The sequence below is a fragment of the Panthera onca genome, chromosome A3 (assembly GCF_046562875.1).
Source record: "Panthera onca isolate mPanOnc1 chromosome A3, mPanOnc1 haplotype 2, whole genome shotgun sequence".
In the NCBI taxonomy this organism is placed as follows: domain Eukaryota; kingdom Metazoa; phylum Chordata; class Mammalia; order Carnivora; family Felidae; genus Panthera; species Panthera onca.
Window position 1 is genome coordinate 18,550,170 of NC_138341.1, and position 19,731 is coordinate 18,569,900.

At 48.6% G+C, this 19,731-nt stretch overlaps 1 protein-coding gene across 3 annotated transcripts in view; it reads left to right on the plus strand.

Annotated features, from left to right (window-relative positions):
* KLHL29 (kelch like family member 29) overlaps window positions 1–19,731 on the plus strand; it is a 310,010-nt gene that overhangs the window by 65,794 nt on the left and 224,485 nt on the right. For all 3 annotated transcript variants that reach the window (XM_060649762.3, XM_060649761.3, XM_060649760.3), the window contains exon 2: window positions 17,398–17,505. The gene's annotated coding sequence lies outside the window, so the exon portion shown is untranslated. The remainder of the gene's footprint in view (window positions 1–17,397; window positions 17,506–19,731) is intronic.

Genomic DNA, 19,731 nt, shown 5'->3' on the forward strand with positions numbered 1-19,731 from the left:
TCGAGGGGCTTGTTTGAGACACTCACTCAGCAGACACTAAGGGATATGTCAGAAGCTCATTTTTTTTTTTCAGTTTGCCCATTTACTCATTTATTTAACAAATTTGTATTGAATGTCTGCTTTCTGCTAGACACTAGGTGTTCTGACTAGAGTGGGGATTGGCAGACGTTTTCTGTAGAGTAAATATTTTAGGCTTGGAGAGCCATATTGTCTTTGTTGCAGCTACCCAACTCTCATCGGGTGAAAGCAATCACAGAAAATACATAAATGCATGGGTGTAGCTTTGCTCCAATAAAACTTTATTCACCAAAACAGACAAGGGGCTGGGTTTGGTCCAAAGGCCATAGGTAGCCGACCTCTAGGCTAGAAACACAGAGGTAAACAAAAGTGGACATAGTGTCTGCCTGTTCGGATTTATACTCTAGGCTAAGAAGCCAAGTTAATCATATAATCGTAAGCATAAATTATGAACACTGGTGCTTGAAGGAAGATATATTCTCATAACTCTATAAACAGGGATGGGATATAGTCTCAGGTCAAGGAAGTCTTGATGTTTGAGTTGGACTTTGAATCAGCATAACCAGGTGAAGAAAGAGAGGAAACAGCACATGGAAAGGCCCTGTGCCAGGAGTATGGAACATTCCAGAAACTGAAAGAAGTCCAGTGTGGTGAAAGTATGGAGGAAAGTGGGGGAAAAGTAAGATGAGGCAGTAACCAGTCCATGCATAACCTTGGAGCCACACTGGGGCTCCAGTCAATCTGAGACTGATGAGGAAGGCTTCAAGCAGGGGAGAAAAAGAATCAGTTTTGCATTTTGAGAAAAACTCCCTAGCTGCAACATGAGAACAGGTCAGAAAAGAACAAGTGAAGATTCAGGGAGACCAAGAAAGGCCTGTTGCAAGAGAGGCAAGTGGTAATGCAGGTAAAGAGGGGCAGGTAGAGATAAGAGACCTTTGAGGAAGAGCCTGCAGGGCGGCTAGGGGTCAAGTTTGTACAACGAGAGGGTTAGAGGTGCTGCCTACTGAGATCTGAAGCGCTGGGGAAGTTCCCTGGTTTTTCTGTTTTGCTTGGTTTGATTTGGTTTTGGTCAGAGGAAGGGGTGTGACAGCAGTGGGCTGAGGAGGGAATGGCAGATTAAGGGGGCAGACTGAAGGTCAGTCAGTCCCTGAAGAAGTTTCGCGGGGATGCGAAGCGGCTGAACAGGACGGATGGTGAGGAAGCCGGAAGGTGATAGGGGGCTGAAATTTTTCTGTAAGATATTGAAATGATGAGAGGCACTTGTTTGCTCAGTGCTCATGCTGTGTGTTTAAGTCACTCATCAAACTCGGTCTCATTCATTTATTCATTATTTGATCCAACATGCCTATCTCATCCTGGGGTGGGGGGGGATATTTACTATGTTATGAGCACTAAATTCATTTTATTTCCTTCTTTCCTTTTCAGTGGGCATTTATTGAGTGCTTACTATTTGCCAACTATCTGGCCAGGTCCCAGTGATAGAGAAGGAAGCTATAGCCTATGTGTTCAAGGGGCTTATCATCTAATGTAGTGGTTATCAACCCAGGGGTAATTTTATCCTCTTTTCTACCTTGGGGAGAGTGGGCAATGTTTGGAGTTATTCTTGATTGTCACAACTTGGGGGCAAGGGAGAAAAGGGATGCTACTGGCATCTAGTGGGTAGAGGCCAGGAATGCTGTCCCTCCTACATTGCATAGGACAGCCCCTTCGACAAAGAATTATCCAGTCCAAAATGTGAATAGAGTAAATGGTGCCTCAGCAAATGTGTGCATATGGTAACTGCGGGAGCTCAGTGGATGGGCACTTAGGCACGCACAGTGGAGCTGGCCAAGCAGAAGATGAGGGACAGACAGGACAGGTGGAGGCAGCACCTGTGGAAAGGCACGAGGGTAGGAGAGAGCATGTGCGTGCTTAGGAGCTCAGAGTGGAGGCACTGTGAGCAGTGGTCACTAGAGTAGGGCTGGGGCCATAGATACCATGCCAAGTGTTTTGGATTTTGTCTGTTCAGTGAGAGACCACTGAAGGATTCCAAATGAGAGCAGACCAGAGTTGTGACTTAGGAAGATCATTCTGGTGGCAGACGAGATCAAACAAAAATCGCTCACGTTTATTGAGAACATACTACGTGTCGGCACGTTTCTGAGTACTTTACTGAATCACCTCATTTGATGTCCCAATAACCCCATGGTGGAAGTGCTTCTTGTTACTGAGGAGACTGAGGCAGAGGAGGCATGAGGCTTGCTCGACATCATATGACCAGTAGGTGGGGGAGCCTACATTGCAAGCAAGCACGAAATGTGGTTCTTTCCATCTGCCCTGTGAATCTGGGCTCTGGAACCAGACTCCAGCATCCACAGGGTCTCAATTCATAATTCATATGTTCCAGGGCTTCCTGCTGCTGTTCTAGAAATCCCATGCCTGCGGCTTTGAGGAGTGTGGCCTTGAGGTAGCCAGCTTAATCCTGCCTGATTAGGAGTTCTCGTGTAGCTGTTAATTTTTAGGCACTTTGTGGCTGAAATGCCCCATCCAAAGACAAACGCTTGAGGGAAGTGTACGCTTCTGGGAACTCATAATCACTCTTTGCTGCCTGGGATGTTAAGTGGAGCCCAGGAAGCTCATGTAATTCCTCCATCAGGACACCCCACCCCATCATCAAATGCACCCCTCCTCCTCTGCCTTTGCTGGGGGGAAGAAGTAGATCTGCACTACTAATCAAATTTCAAGTGGGTCTCAGCCCCCAGAGATGCATCGTGAGCCAGTACAGATTCGGCTTTCCCACCTTCTAGGAACAGCGGCCCCTCCTCCCATCAGGATGGGAGGTCCAGTGGGTGGCCCTGGCCCAACACCCACAGGCATGAAGGGTAGGAGCCCAGGGGTTGCAGGTAGAAGGGACTGCTCCAGGCCAGAGGGGGGAAGAGATTTTGCAGCTCGGGGAGGCCAAGGTGATAGACAAGTCCTACCTGGCACCTTTCAGCAGCTGCCTCCCATTTGAAAAGAAGACCAGACATACATTTTCATATTTAGATAGGCTTTTCATAAATGTATCTTTTTTTTTTTTTAAGGCAGGAAGTAGCAGGGTTCTGGCAGGTCTTTAGAAATGCAAACTGGTCTGTGATTCGAAGGGAAAACCTCCTAAAGAGAAGTCAGACGTTGCAGTGCCCCAGAATCACCTAAGACAGGTAGATTCTTTGAGGCTAGGCCCCAAATTATCCCCGCCTGACAGAGGAAGAGCCTTAGGCTGAACCACTGCCCATGGTATGTCTATGGGAGAACCTGGGTTCAGATTTCTAGATTTTCTTGTGTGTTTTACTTCTTCATTTAAGGATGGCTTGGTAGAACAGAGAGTTACCTAGGCTTCGGTTCTCCCACCCATTCAATGAAGGGATTGTTGAACAAAAGTTCGTGTCCCCAGTGGCTTTGATCTGTAGGTTAAATTAGGCCTTTGCCGGGATGGTGGCCACCCCTCTACCATGCTAAGAAAACTAACTTTACACCCAAGTATAAGGTATTCCCCACGTTCCCAAAGAAAAAGTCTCCTAAAAAAATTTTTTTTAGCCAGCCTGAATATATGAATTTTTTGGAATTTAGATGCAGACATCTCTAGTGTATAGACCTATTATACACAGACATAAAGGATATTGTTGTAGCATATAGATAACTTACTATTTACTTAAAATATTTAATCAATTGCTTTAGTTACACATCTTTAAAATAACAAAATATATGACATGCTAACTTTAAAGTATTACCTTTTCCACTGACAAATTTCACACATCCTCATTCCAACCTGTCACCCACGTGCAGTTTTGACCCCAGTGAGTGTTTTGTTCCCAGCGGAATTTTTATCACTAAAGCTGCTTTTTCTGAGTCCTCTGACAGTTTCCAGAGCTCACGATTCTTACTTGCATCCAAGTTTTCAAGAGAAGCCACATTAGGGGATTACACCTTTCTTTTAAATTCTGCCCCAAGCCACAGGTCCCAATTCCTATAAGCTGTGTTGGTTGTTGCTGTTGCCATTTGCCTTACAGATGAATGTTCATCATCTCTTGTAGCAGTTAGCCATTGTCGGGTGTCTTTTTATTATTTATTTATTTATTTATTTATTTATTTTTTTGGGGGGGTGTCTTTTTAAAGTGACCTTTAAGGGGCACCCGGGTGGGTCAGTCAGTTAAGCATCTGACTTCGGCTCAGATCATGATCTCACAGTTTGTGATTTCAAGCCCCACATCCAGCTCTGTGATGACAGCTCAGAGCCTGGAACCTGCTTTGGATTCTGTGTCTCCCTCTCTCTTTGCCCCTCCCCTGCTCATGCTCTCTCTCTCTCTCTCTCTCTCTCTCTCTCTCTCAAAAATATTAAAAAATTTTTTTTCAGAAAGTGGTCTTTAAGGCATATTTACAACATCCGAACGCTAAAATTATGAAGCCATAATCCCAAGAATAATTACCGCATCTGTTTTTGCTAAATTAGGCGAGAGAGGGCACTGTTAAGACAAGTCCTTTACTTGTTAGAGAATGTACCCATCGATATATTGGGTACCTTGAAGATAAGGCAACACCCTTTTTCTGAGGGCTAATGAGAGATGAAAGGAGAGACGGTCACGTGTTTGGGCGTAAACAAAATTTTTTTCGTTTACCAAGTTCTCCTTTAAAGCCCATCAGCTTGCTGCCTTGCGCATATGAGCATTCTTTACTGGCTGGTCAGCAGCCTGTGTCTGCAAAGGCAGGCAGAGGTCTTGGTTGGAGCAGGATCACGAGGTGGGTCCCGGGATTGCTGGGCCCACCAGGAGCTCCGGCCACCATCTTGCCCCATTTTTCCAAGCACCAGGAGCTGCAAGTCCCCTCTGGCCACCTTTCTGCCAACCTGCTGCTGGGCTTTTCTGTCGTTTTAATGAGCCCAGAGTCGTTCGGAAATATGCACTGTGCTCCACAAAAGGAAATAGTAATATAATCAGAAATGATTATATTCTAGCACTTCAGCACTATTGCTTCTATTAATGTCCATTATCACTATATTACCTGAAATGTGTTTAACAGTTACAGCCACCAATCAAGGTGCCCGTCCTGGAAAATGTGTATTCTCTCCGTCAGCATCGCACTATGTATTGTGCTGTTACTATTTTAAATTTTTTTTCAGATAATTGGAACCTGCTACTTCATACTTTGAAAGGTAATGTAGCGGGTGAAGCCCTGAGAGGTGCAAAGCCTTTGCTTCCATCAGGGAAATAATGCAATTTCCACGCAAAATGATTATAATATTATTCAGTGATTACATGGGAGTGGGGGGTAGTCTGTTTTTGTTAGGTTTTTGAAAGTGGCAAATTGAATTCCATCCAAGTAATCAGAGGTTATGAGTTCCCAACACAGTGTGTGTGCACATGTTGGAAGTTCATGTTCCCAGGATCCTCCCCAGCCCTGCGCCCCCATAGTCTCTGGTGGCCACTTAGGGCAGATCTGAAATGCCAGGAGGTTAGTCCTCTGGCAGCAGCTTTCAGCCGAGGAAAAAGGGGACTTGGTGGAAAACACCCCAGCTGCTCACACCCCAAGTGGGATGCCCCTGAGACTTGCCCCTCTGTGTCCCCCAGAGGTCCCCGGGGAGACTGGCCTCGGTGCCCCCAGCGGTGACCTGCTCACTTAGGGCAATCTGCGTTGACTTCCTTCCCTTACCTGTTCCCACTCGCCCATCTGAGCTTTCTTGAAATCACTCCCCCAAGTGAACCACTTGCCTCGAATCCTTATCTGGGCTCTGCTCCCCAGGGAGAGGCATGCCCGACCTCCCAGCTTTCCCATCCCATTTTCAGGGCACCCAGGGGCTTCTCTGGGTCCTTCTGGCCTATAACCCTTTATGTAGTGGTTCTTGGCAGCATCCAAAAGTCTCAATGTGTTAAAGCATCATCATCTTGAAAAGTGAAAATTCTTAACTTTTTTTGTTTTTTTGGTTGGGAAGGTGATGGGTATAATTGATTTCTCCCAGTTCTTTCTTAATTATTACTACTCCCTTCAAGGGAGACAAGATGATTTAATCCAGGTCATATTTAAAATGCCCATAACCAAGGGGTGCGTGGATGGCTCAGTCGGTTAAACGTCTGATTTCGGCTCAGGTCATGATCTCACGGCTTGTGAGTTCCAGCCCCGCATCAGGCCCTGTGCTGACAGTTCAGAGCCTGGAGCCTGCTTTGGATTCTGTGTCTCTTTCTCTCTCTGTTCCCCTCCTGCTCTCTCTCCCTCTCTCAAAAATAAATAAACATTGAAATAAATAAATAAATAATAAAATGCCCATAATCGGGGTTCTCCTTCTGAACACCTATGTATGTCTCTTAGATAATCTATGTGTAATTGTCATAGATTAATTGTCATAGATTTGTTGTCAGTAGCCCTTCCCCATCAAAACAGGCTGCTTGCAGACAGATCACTTAACTTGCTCCTCGATGTTATTTTTCATACACGGTTGCTGCACGGCCGACAGATAGCAGATGATCCTACTACAAACGCATTTGACATGGCATGTGCTGTGGGGATGAGCAAACTCAAGGTCTCCTGCTGTGGCAAGTGACACGTGTCTTCCTGTTAGGCAGAAGAGCGGGGTCCCAGAGACCAAGGCACCCGAACGGGTGCTGTGGCTGCAGTCCCTGCCAGTATTCAGGTGCAAAAGAGAGCCCTCCCTTAACCTGCAGTAACAGAGGCTGTCAGTGTCCTGCCCTGTCCCTGGGGCCCACCTGCTGACAGTTTCCATCTCCTGCCTCTCTCTTTGTGAGGGCAGGCTGGAGGCGTGGGGGGGAATCGATATCCACAAAGCACCCGCCAACCAGTGAGAGGTGGGACGTGATGAATAAATACCTGGCTTCGCTCCTTACCTCTTGGTGAGACGTCTCTAAGATACGTACTACACGCTCACTAAAATGGTCCGGGCAGGATTAAGCCCCAGTTGCCCACACCAGTATCTCACTCACTAACGTATCCTTGGTTGGCTTTTCTTCTGTTCTGCCTGACATCCCTGCTCCCTCGTCCTTGGATCAACACTCCCCCGCCCACCCACCCCGAAGACAATTGTATCCAAATCTGTGTTGTAGGATCGGCTTTGGAAGGGAAACCACACCAGATGCCAGCTTTTCTGCCCCTGCAGGTTCTCTCATCTTTCCGAACCTTAGAGTAAGCCCTGGCAGGGAGCCTTCCTGCAGCTGGGAGCCCTCCCTCCTCTGACCACCTTCAGTCCTAGGAGGCTGGTTAGCTTAGCCCGTAGCATCCACAGCCTTGTGACATCCTGTATGTCTGCACGGGGGTGTGTGACAGGGTAGGTGGCAGCTCTAGCCAGCTTCTAGCTGACCTGGACGTCTGTCTGGGAGGTGATGGTGCTCCAGCCACATCCTGGCTTTGGAGTGAGGATCAGCAGGGTGGAGGATGGGGTGGCCAGACGGAGCCAAGAGTGCACTCTCTGGGGGGGGGGGGGGGGGGGGAACAGTATAGAAACCCTCCCAGTGACTAAGTGAGTGCTGATGGATTATTTGCGCCATTTTCGTCTGCTGGGGCACCGGCAAGGCAAACGCATTGTGTTCCAAAGGAGGAATGTTCTCTAGACGCAGTAATCATCGCCATGCCAGCTTGTGACAGAGCGAACCACATCAACTTCTAAATTTTCTCAATGGAGTGTGATGTGTGTAATGTGTAATAAAATATAAATAAGCCTTTAAGAAGCATCTATGTGTTTCTTTTTATCAACCTTTAGATGCGTTCAAGCCAACTACAATTTTATATGAATTCTAGATGATATGTAGTATTTTTATTTGCTACTTCATTGCTAAATGTTTCATATAAAACTGAAGAGGGAAAAAATACACAGTCCCACATATAAAAGAAGAAGCAGATGGCTCAATGTGACCGTGGGGGAGAAGCAGTGAATGGAGTGCTCAGAACAGAGGCTCCCCGGCTCCCGGGTGCAGCCCGAGATAGAGTGGAGGGAAGTTCGCATGTGTGGTTACCTGTGTTCCTCAGCCATTTGCTCCCACTGTGTTTTAAGTAGGCCATTAGTATTCAGAAGAATCTACAGGTATCTTTGTTATGGCTTTTTTTTTTTAAATCTTTTAAATGTACATATAAATGAGTATGTATTATTTATAGATGTCTTTGGATTTAGAAACATGGAGCTTGAAAAGTAATGCAGCAAGGAATATCTGATTTACTGCTCGCTGGAGAGGAGAGAGGAAGACAGGGGAGCTTTCTTCAGGAAGGAAGACAGGGTTTGATAAGTTGTTTAACCTTTCTAGGGGACTTTCCTGGAAACTTCAGGTCCGGTGAAGCCGCAGAGAGATGATGGGGAGAAGGAGATCAGCGGGTGAACCTTGCCGCCCAGCTTCTCCTGCTCCTCAGCTGTGTGACCTTGAGTTAGTCACTCACCCGCTCTGGCCTTTGCTTTCTTGCCTCTATCCGGACATCGAGGCGTGCCAGGCCGCAGCTCAGGGATTCGTTCATTTGTATTGACTGCTCTGGGCTCTGGCCTGGCTCCTGGGTTGCTGGTTTAGATTGCAGAAGCGCCGTGAGCTCGGTGAGCAATGGTTCCATGTTTTATTTTTTTATTTTTTCAGATGGAACGTGAAGCCATGGTGCGATCAAGCCACTTGCCTGCACACGTTGGTAGAGATCAGGAAAACAGAATTAGCTCCTAATTCTATTTTCAGTTCCTAGGCTGTTTCTATATTGGCCAAGAAAAGCAGAGAACTTAGAGAAATTCCTGGTAATGACTGCTTTCTGCCTGGGTACGGAGAAACATGCCTGTCTGTGGTTTATTTTTAAATGGATAACTCATCATATCTGGGTAAAAAGTACTGTAATCTCCAAAGGCTTTTCTTTCACAATTTTTTTTTTCTCTGAGAGTATAGAAACAGCCTCAGATCTACTCAAATAAAACAGCTTTTTACTGGGTGAGGAAACAGTGGTTTCCAGACGCTGGCCCTATAGGCTGGGGTTCAGAAGAGGTGGAATGAGAGAATCGGAGCAGTAGCAGCAGCTTCCCACAGGCCTGCCGTTTGGTTTACCTACTGCTGGGGGGGGGGGGGCTGCTGTCTGGGTGGGGGACAGTAAAGGCTGAAGCTGCCCTCTCAGGAAATTCAGGGGCATAGCTGGAGGGGGCAGGGAGTGACAGCTGAGCAGTGTCAGATTGACCCAGGGCTCCTGTATGCATGGTGAGCCCACTGCTTCGACTGCCTTCCAGGAAGATCTCTGCCCATGTGTCTGCCCCTGTGTGCTCACTTCTGTGGAGAGGTGCCAGGAGAAAAAGCACCACCTCGTGTGGTTCCCAGCCCTCCCCCATCATGGCACCATAGGTATTTTAGGGACATCTCTTCTGTGCTTCAGTTAGCAGACATGGAGATAATAATGGTCGCAGCCACCCGTTATATGTGCCATGGGCTATGCTGAGTGCCTTTGACCTCTACACAGGCTGAGCCAGACCCTGAACCGGTCCAGCAGGGACTAGGATGGAAATCCAGAAAGGAAGCTCTGCCCATGCCACGCAGGCCGTAGGGATCCAGACTCGGGAGAAGGGGTTATCAGATCTCTCTGCATCTCCCTGAGCAGACCAGAAACCCACCGAGCCTAAGAACCCAGCCTGTTACTGTGTGAAGTCACTTTTCCCCATCACTTCTTTCTAAAACTGTGGGCAGGGGTGTCAGGGGGGCAGGGGATGCTGCAGGACCCTGTGCACTAGTGGGTGTCGACCAGACTATCATTCCCGACCCTGGCAGTAAGCAGACGCCAGAACCAGTGATAATGGTGTTTGGTGACTCCTGCCCCCCAACATGGACACGGTGGCCCACATAGAGGAGGGTTCAGGTGTCTTCTGATGCGGTTGGCTACTTGAGGGCCAAGGGTGCAGGTCAAAGGCCACCCTGAAGAACTAAAACAAACAGCCTCCCTGTCACTAGGAAGGAGACAGGCCTCAGACAAGAAACTGGAACAGGGGAGGTGGAAAGAAAGAGAGAAGCCCTACTTTCTCGGGCTCTGCCTGGAGGTGCAGCCTGGAGGTAGGCTCGTGCCTGAGAGTGAGTTCCACTGTGGATGATGCCAAGATGGGGGCCACCTCATGGAGCGGGGACCACCTGACCAGGGCCTGCAGAGCCTCATGGGGACAGCTGGGGAACCAACTTGTCTGGGCACATACTGCTTCTCTGATGACTGCCGTCACCCACCAACTGGCCTACTGTTGTGTTTTACTCTAAGACTCTAGACAGGCCTTATTGCAATATGATAGCCTTGCAGGAATGTCAGAACCAACGGGAAAGACCTGTTCACATTTGAGTCAGAGTTTGAGGTGGGTGGCAACGCTGAGGCCAACGTGGTGGAGGTGAGCCTCCATAGGTGGCCCAACCCACAGGGAGACCTGGAAGGTGCTGGGAGAGTGTACTGCCTGTCTCTCAGCACCAGGAAGGCGAGGGAAGCCCATTCGCTCTGCAGTCCAGCTTGGCATTCTCGGCAGCCGGCCTCCCTGTCCGTGAATTAGCGACGCCAGTGCCTGTCCTGCTCTCCCGGGGTCCGTGTGGCCATCTAATGAAGGAGAGAAGATGCGGAAGCACTCCACAGAGCCAGCAGCACAGGCGAATGTGAAGCGTCATCATGAAAAGCTTAAATTTATGGGTCTGAAGGAGAAGCAACATCTGGAAAGGAATTATTGCAATTTAAAGGGAGGATGCAGGCCTGTTTATAAGAGCGAAATCTGGAATCCGTGTCTGAATTTTTTTTTTTAAGCTGGTTTGTATTCCAGTCATGAAACTGTGGTGTGAACTTCCAGATGTGTGAAGCAAAATTGTAGAAAATGAGTGGAGTCTGGTAGGCATTTTGCTTCCTTCGACAGAGCCTTACTGAGCATGTACTACGTGCCAGGTGCTACACACTGTGCCGACACCTTAAACGGCACCGCAGGCGAGTCAGGCTGTTGGGTCCACTGGCATAAGCCACTTCTCTCCTCATCTTGTGGTCTTCTGAAAACGCAAAGGCCTGGGTGGCTCAGTCGATTAAGCACCCGACTTCGGCTCAGGTCATGATCTCCCAGCTCATGAGCTCGAACCTCACGTCGGGCTCTGTACTGACAGCTCAGAGCCTGGAGCCTGTTGTGGATTCTGTGTCTCCCTCTCTCTCTGCCCTTCCACTGCTCACACGTGCTCTGTCTCTCTCTCTCTCTCTCGCTCTCTCAAAAAATAAATAAAAACATTAAAAAAAAAAATGCAAAGGCCATGCCAGTCCCAGTTCCAGTGATGAGCCAATCTGTGGTAACTGGGGGTTGAGGAGGCTACATGTGCTGGCCCCAAGTGTTGGGCCGAGTTAGGGGTGTCCTAGTTAATATCGTTGCTGAGGGGTGTGCTGTGCCATGAGAAAATGGGGGGCGGGTTTGCAGGGGACGGGGTTGATTTGAACTTTTTTTCTGTACTGTTTCAGTCCTGGTGTCTGGCAGAGCACTGTCGTGGCATAATTCAGGATCTGATCATGTGGGCACCCCATTTTCCTTCTCTGCCCATTCTCCTTGCCCAAACCAGCCAAAAGGGACCTGGAGATGGGCCATCAGGAAGCCTGTTTGGGTAACACACGTGCACTTATCTTGATATTCTGCAGCAGTTTTCCTTAAGAGTGTCTATACTTCCAAGACAAGTTTTCAGTAGGAGAAGGGGTGAAGGCAGGTGGAAGGAGGTCCGGGCAGGGGAGGAAGTGTGTGTCTGGTCACAGAAGGAGAGCTGGGGGTGTCTGGAGGACAGGTGGCCCAGGCAGTGGAGGCTGGACAACACAGGGCATGGAAAGAGTCTGGACTTGCCTGGGCTCCCCGGGGCCCCTGCCATGGAGGGATTTGGGGCAGGAATGCCGTGACTATTCTGGGTTTGAGCACAATCCCTGTGGCGGCGGCCGGGCTACTCGGGGGCCTGGTGAGAGCTGGGGAGGCCTGGCCCCGGCAGCGGTAGTGGAGATTATAAAGGACAGGTGACTGTGCACGATTAACCACAATGCTGGGGGCGGGGGGCAAGAGAGAGAGGGACGACGTGGGGTTTTAAGGCAGAGGAGGTGGCTGTGCTGGGCCCTGAGATAAGGGTCCAGAAGTATAGGGTTTGGAGAAAGTCAGTGAATGCATTCAAGGGGGGAGGGGGTGTTAGTCGATTCCCGGAGTGAAGGAGGCACAAAGACCCTGAGACGCTGTAATGGCTTCTCCTCTGAAGCTCCACCCTACCCGTCAAAATCTTACCCTTAGAATTGAATGTCACTTGTTAGAAAGCATTAAAATGGAATTGAATTGAATTTTTCTCTTGGTGGGGGCAGTGATGATAAAAAAAAAAAAGTTGAGAAACACTGAGTTAATAGTAATGGAGAATGAGCTGCTTCAGTGCTGACAGAGGTTTTGTGGCAGACGTGGAGCACAGTCTGTGGCTTCTCTGTCGTGGGAGGGGGTCACTCGGGAACCGGACCGCCACCAGGGCATCTGGGGGCTGCGAGAAGTGGGCGGGTGGTGGGGGGCAGCAGCCAGTTGGGTCCTAGGGTTGTTCTGGGCTCACCAGGACCAAGAGTGGAATGAGGCCATCTGCTGACACCTGTACTTTTATTCAGCCCAGGGGTGGTGACTGCGGAATGAGCACAAGACAGCTCTAATCTCATCATCGTTTGGGGCTGCAGGGACAAGGCAGCTGAAGCACATAGAGTTCCAGTTCTGTCCCCCCCCCCCACCTTATGTATTTGCCGTGTAACTTTGGATAGTTCTTCTTTTCCACAAGCCTCAGTTTCCCCATCTCTAAAGTAGGAATAAAAATAGTATCCAACTCATAAGCTTTCGAGGAAAGGTGAATCAGAAAATGTGAATGAGTGAGGCTTTGTCAATGCCAAGCATTGTGAAAATTTCATTATCACGTCTCAGGCAGGAATCATGGCCTCTGAAGATCCTACCTTTCTTTGAAGAACTCACGTCCACATGAAAGCTGGCCAGGCAGCACATCCCTAGCATTGAGAATAAGTAATGGATCTCATCAGTGGCCAATTCTGGCTCCTTAATGGAAAGAGGAAACCTCTGCATTGTGTTGGGTGGGTTTTCGAAAGGCACTCCATCTTTGTGTTTCCGTTCTCTCCTTTAAAAGCAGTGCCTTCCGGACCCCTCAGCCCATGAACTGTCACCAACCTGATGGATAAGCCTTTTGCGAGTGTTTATTTTGGGGTTGGCGAGATGCCTGCAGGCTTTGGTGAACCCATGGTTGATATTATTAATGGATGGGTGGTTTTCTCTTTCTTCTTAAAAGAAGGAGAATGTGAATGAGTGTCCCCCTTGCAGGATGCATTCAGAGCAGGCATGTGGCGTGGTACTAGGGGCGCCATCGGGTCCTGAGCCTGGGCCGGCAGGAAGGTGGACGTGGGCGCTGGTTTTCTTCTACAGTTTGCAGCCTCTGGTTCCTTTGCTTTTTCCTTCCAAGGAAGAAAAAAATCCTTGCTTCCCGGTTGGCTGAGGGGTGGTGAGCTGCCCAGACACCCGAGTAATAATTGGGTAGCCTGGTCAAGACCCAGGCAGGGCTAGTCTATGATCCTGCATCAAATAGGAGACTCCCTAATTGGTTTCTCCTCTCTTAAGGGCAGTTTCTCACCAAAAAATTGGTACGTTTTATAGGGAAATAAAAAATCCTGGGGACCTTGTTTGTAATTCTCTTGGCTATCAATTTGGTTCATGTCAGGAACCATCTTTAGTTATAAACTTAGAATGGTCTCAGAATTTTCTTTGGGTTGAAATTTGGAGATCCCGCATCACATAGGCAGTTATTCAACCCAAAGACCCCATCGGAGGGTCAAACTTTCATATTGGCCCTTCGGCCCCATCAAACTCAGTTAGCATCTCTTAAGTGCCTTGACAAGGTGGGGACATTCGGACCCCTTTCACAGGCATTGACTTACCACCCACTGTATTTTTAAAACCAAAGTAAAACATCCCTGTCCCATGGCTTTTTAATTTTTTTTTTCCTAAAGCCTGGAAGCTGCCCTTTGATGATGAAATTAGTGAAAGAGAAAGGGTCAGTTTACCCACAGGTGTCAAGGTCAAGCCCCGAGATACTGCCTTGAGCCCCCCTGGCGATGGAAAACCTTACCTGTCTCCCCGATGCTTCCTGGGTTCATTCTTGAAATTCATTTCCCCCGGCCACTTTCTTTGGAAATTTAACGTTTCCCAATGTTAACATGGGAACAAAATGATTACTAGAAATCAGTTTCTAGTAATTCATTTTAAAAGCACTTGGGACTGTCATGCATCTCATTAGAGTAGGATGTGCTTAGGTGCATGACTATAGCTTGTAGGCCCCCTAGAAAGAAAAGATGATAAATGGAGGGTCGCTGTGGGTCGGAGATTCAAATATTAAGATAATGTCTGTTCTCTGGATACCTGGGATTTGACTGCAAGGAATAGAGGTTGGGTGAAAGTAGAGCAGGAAGAAGAAATCAGTGAAATCACTGAGACATCAACTAATGCCAAATATGAGCAGAGAACAGCCAGAAACCCCTCGAGGGAGGAGTTTCTGGGTTGGGGCAGGCAAAGATGGCAGCCAGGAGCAGCTGCTTGCCCTGGGCGGTGGGGCAGGCGGGGAAAGCACTGGGACAGTGATCCTGCGGCTGCCCCTGCTAATTACGCATCAGTTTCTCTAGTTCTAAGACTGAGAAATGAAGGTTCATAGAAATTACCTTAGCCAGTGTCACAAAACTAAGGGGGCAGCGTTAGGATTTCGCTTCGGATGCCTGATTCCAAAGTCCTGCTTTCGACTGCCTCTGAGAGCGGATCCTTATAAGGGTCTTAACAGGAAATGGGCATGTTGAAATGAGTGGCTTAAAGAGAGTTGAATGACAGGGCTGTTCATAAAGATGTAGACGCCACTGTGACTGGAGCGCAAAGAGAACGCTCTGTGGGGCCCGCAGCATGCCATCCAGACCCGCTACCCGCACTGAAGGGTCACAGCCAGCCCGTCAAGCCACTGCAAGGAGGAAGGCAAGTAAGGGAATGAACACCCAACCCCCCACGTGTCCCTAGTCTCCTGCTGGCATCTGCATTAGCTGTACCCAACAGGGAGTCATGGGGTCTCAGAGCTCCAGTGATGCCCTCCGTGCAGATCAGGTGAGCCCCATGGGGACAGACAGGATGGAAAGCAGACATGGGCAAGATGGCCAGCACAGCCTGTAACAATCTACCACGGCAGCTCATGTTAGGATCTCTCCATGAGCATGTTAGGGAAAAGTCCCAAAGAACTCAGCCTCATGCACAGTTTATTGGGGGGGTGGGAGGGGGGGAAGCTTCGCTTCAATCATCTCCTCCAGAAGTGGCCTCTGGGGGTCACAGAGGAGGGAAGACCAGGCCATTGTCATCAGAACAAGCTAGGCAGCCCTAGTGGCTCACCTCCCTCCACTGCCCCTCTGAACCCCTGCCTGGCCTATGCCCTGTTCATCTGGCACACCCTGGAGAGCTGAGCCATCTGGTTTGGAAGGAAGGGAAGCAGATTAAGCTGACAGTCCTGGGAGGTCTGTCTCAAGAGAATGAGAGCTCCTTCCACAGCTGGGTGGCCAGGACTTTGGGCTCTCAGTTAGTAGCCTTTACAGTGGTCTACAAGGCCCTGCATGATCTAGATACTCACTTCTCTAGCTGAATGTGCTACCAGACTCTCCCTGCCCACCCACAGTGGGTTCCTTGCTGGCCCAGGAACACAACAGGCATGCCCCCCCTGCCCCCGCCCCAGGACATTTGCACTGGCTCTTCTCTCTGCAGGAACACACAACTCCACATTCCTGCATGGCCCACTCCCTTATCCCCTTCACGTGAGCTCAAAGGCCCTATCTCAGAAGTCTTACCCTGACCCCCTCTTTAAACTGCACCCCAGCCCCCCAACACTCATGTTCTGCTCTGCTTCTCTAATATATAGCACTGCCTACCTTTTAACGCACTATGCAATTTCTTAAGCCTAATGTTTATTCTGTGTTTCCACTCACTAGAAGATGAACTCCATGAGGGCAGGAATTTTTTTTCTTTCTGTTTTTGTTCACTTATGTATCCCCGGTGCCTACACCATTGCCAGACACACAGCAGGCCCTCAATAAATATTTATGGAATGAAGGAATGAAGCAATGAGTGAATGAGTAAGATTCTCATGGATCTAAAACGATCTGACCACTGTCTCCCAGACCTCTCTCTTCACCAGCACATACCTCCAGGGATCTTTCCCAGAAATACATCAATCGTTTATTATCACCAGTACTGTCAATATTTTGTGGCCAAGGCGATTGATTTATCTGAGCACTTCACGTAGGCTTGGTAGGGGAAATGTACTCACGACTTTGGCTCTGTGTCAAAATTAAATGGTGACCTTGGCTTACTTTGCTTCCCCACAGAGGTTATTTCTTAATCATAGAGAGAACACTCTCTCCTTGGGAAAAATAATATTTTTGCCACCTTCGGCTTGAAAATGGCTATTTGATATGGCTCGCGTGTGTCTCTGTCAGTGGCAGCTGGAAGAGTGCGGGTTGAAAGAGGCTCTGAGAAAGACCCGTCGCATTGTCGGGGAGAAGCTCGTCGCAAGGTGGAATTAGTTTACAATAACTTATTTACCTGTCCAAATCCCTCATATCACATTAAAGCTTTCCCCTGCTATCCGGGACTCTGGAGTGCTAAGAGGAAACAGGAAAATCAATTGATAATGATATATTCAGTTTAGAAAAATATATCGATTCCCAGGTAATGACAGTTGTGCATTTTTGCAGTGGAGGATGCCATTTCTTGTCGTGAAGATGGCTTTCACATATATTACATTTGAAAGAGGGAACTGGGAATAGTCCTGCCTCGCCATAATAGATAGGCTCTTTCTACCAGGTATTAAATCTATATTTAAAAAAAAAAAATTCTCTCCAGGGAACCCATCCTTTGCCTCCTCAAGGTCTTCTTGCCCATTATCTAAAGAAGTAATGATTTGTTTTTGTAATTCTAGAGTTTGTGTCCTATTCTCTTTCCAGCATTAGATTAAAGACCTGAATTTCTTATCTTTCCCCATCTCTGGAGTTGCTTGGTTTGAATCAGATGGAAGGCAATGTCCTTATTCTCCCTCTTATCCACTGTTAATGGTTCCCCTGTGGGGATTAGGGCTTTGTGTGTTTGGGGGATGGGGGAGGGACATCTAGGTTCTGCCCCTTGGGGGTCTCCACTGCCTGCTTGGCCCCCCCTTATCTGGGAGTGCCCACGGCCGCCTTTGGGTACAGCCTGTGTGAGATGGTCCACACTTAGAAATTCCACACAGAGACAAGCTTCCACTTAGGGTGGGGACTCTCTAAGATACTGAAATTCCAAAGATCTTTTTGCAGAAGATGATATCTTTTCCCACCCCACCCCCACCCTTTTTCTTCTCTTTCTAGACTATCTGGCCTCCTGGTGATGCTCACGCTGTGCTAAGTGTCGGTGGCCATCAAGGTTTTTGCATCCTGGGGACAAATCCTGACCTTGCCAGAGACGGACATCGAAAGGTAGGTCTCTGCTCAGCTCGCCTGCAGATAGGAAAGGCATCAGACCTGGGCACTCCCGGCTATGTTCTCGAACACTGATGTTCTAGGGGAAGTGAGGAAATGTAGCTGGCCCTCTCAGCCTTTTGGTCAGGGAGATTTTTACATAGATGCAGGATTAGAACCTAGCAAAGCCCCCGGGTCTCAGTCCTCCTGGGATCAACCTAAGAGCATTGCTATAGCTCTTATGGCTCCCCAGGACGTGGGATCCGGGGGCAGCCAGCGGCCGGGTCATCTTTAAGCTCCTCAACTATAATGCTTCTTTGGTAGTTTACCTTTTCTTGTTATTAAAGTAATTGTATTCAATATCATTAAAAGACTGTTCATTGTAAAAATACTTTAAAAGATAGCACCTAAAATTATATAAATTACTTAACACTCATAATGCCGAGAAATCACCACCTTAGTGTCTCTTTCTGGGCTTTCCTTCTCTGCACAACCGTAAAGTGTGCACGCACACATGCACCCACACATGCACACGTAAACGGGATCACACTGTATGTACTGCTTTTGACTTCACAGTAGGAAGGGTACATTTCTGATGTCAGTAAATACAAATCTATAGCACTTTAAAACTCTTCATATCATCTGGATAGAATGATCTACGCGATTTACTTAAGCAGTGCCCTAATGATGGGGCATAGAGTGTATTCTTAATATCTCACTCCTACAAAACACAACAAACATTTTTGTACAAATATGTTTGCATAGTGGTTTGATTATTTCCTTGGATTAAATTTATGGAGGTCTGGCCTCAAATTTTGACTCAGGATTTTCAAACCTAGATGATAAAAACCAAGTAACCAGGAGAGTTGGGGGGGAACGTGGCCTGCGTGTGAGGGCAGATATCTGATGACAAGAATCTGTAGGATTGCTTGAACACCCAGCCGGCAGGCCAGGAATGAGCCTGCAGGAGCAGGGGAGCCTGGAAATGCAGCTGCCGACATCCACTTACTTACTGTTGCTCAGGAAACAGGAGGATGGGCCTGGAATGAAGGTTGGAGGGGGTTGGCGGGGGGCACCGGGGTTCAGGACAGGTGAGGCTGAGCTGGCCCAGCCTAGCATGTCTGGTGGCACTTGAGGCTTTAGAAGTCCATGGGCCAAAGCCATCTCTGCATAGCACATGGGGCCCGGGACTGGGGAGGAGAAGACCATAGCAGCCCAGGACTGCTTTGTTCTTAGGTGCCAGGCCTGGTGCCCTCTGATCAGGAGCCTCCGTGGCCTTTACCTGGGGCCAGCTTGTGGCCTGAACCCAGCTTCCGTCTGCAGCAGGGGCCAGAACGGCAGACCGACAAGTTTCCAGCCATGTGCATGTTCCTTTTGGACTCAGAAAAGGTGGGCCTGGGGATGGCCCTCCTCTCCCAGAGCCCTGGCTTAGAGAGAAGCTACCGCAGCTCTAGGGTTGAGTTGTCAGTAGCCGTGGTTGTCAGCAGGCAGCAGGAGGAGGCTCCAGGCTGGGCCTGGATCAGCTGCCAAGATGGAAGAAGCGTCCACTGGGCATCCAGCCCGCCGCCACCCAGCAGCCCAGTGGGGACAACCAGCAGGGGCAGATGGGTTTCTGGCCTCGGGAGCTGGTGGGCTGTTGGCATGCATCTAATGGCACCGCTGAGTGGCCGGACAGCTGTCCTGGTTCGTCGTCCTAGGCCCGAGGGGATGCTTTGCTTCTGTGACTGTCGGGTAAGAGGCAGGGAGTTACCAAACTAGACAGATCTAGTGATGGTGGCATCTTGGATCTAGTGATGGTGGCATTCCCAGCTCCTAGAGGGGGCAGAGGTGGAGATGAGTGTCTGAGGAGAGACTGAGGAGATACTCATCACAGAAGTCAGCTTTCCAAGGATAAGCCTTCACGTTTTAAAATTTTAATGTTTATTTATTTTTGAGAGAGACAGAGTACAAGTGGCGGAGGGGCAGAGAGAGAGGGAGACACAGAATCCAAAGCAGGTTCCAGGCTCTGAGCTGTCAGCACAGAGCCTGACGTGGGGCTCGAACCCACAAAATGTGAGATCATGATCTGAGCCGAAGTCAGACGCTTAACTGACAGAGCCACCCAGGCGCCCCTGTATTTAATATTTAAAAAATATTTTTTTGTAATGTTTATTTATTATTGAGAGACGGAGAGACACAGAGTGTGAGCAGGGGAGGGGCAGAGAGAGGAGGAGACACAGAATCCGAAGCAGGTTCCAGGCTCTG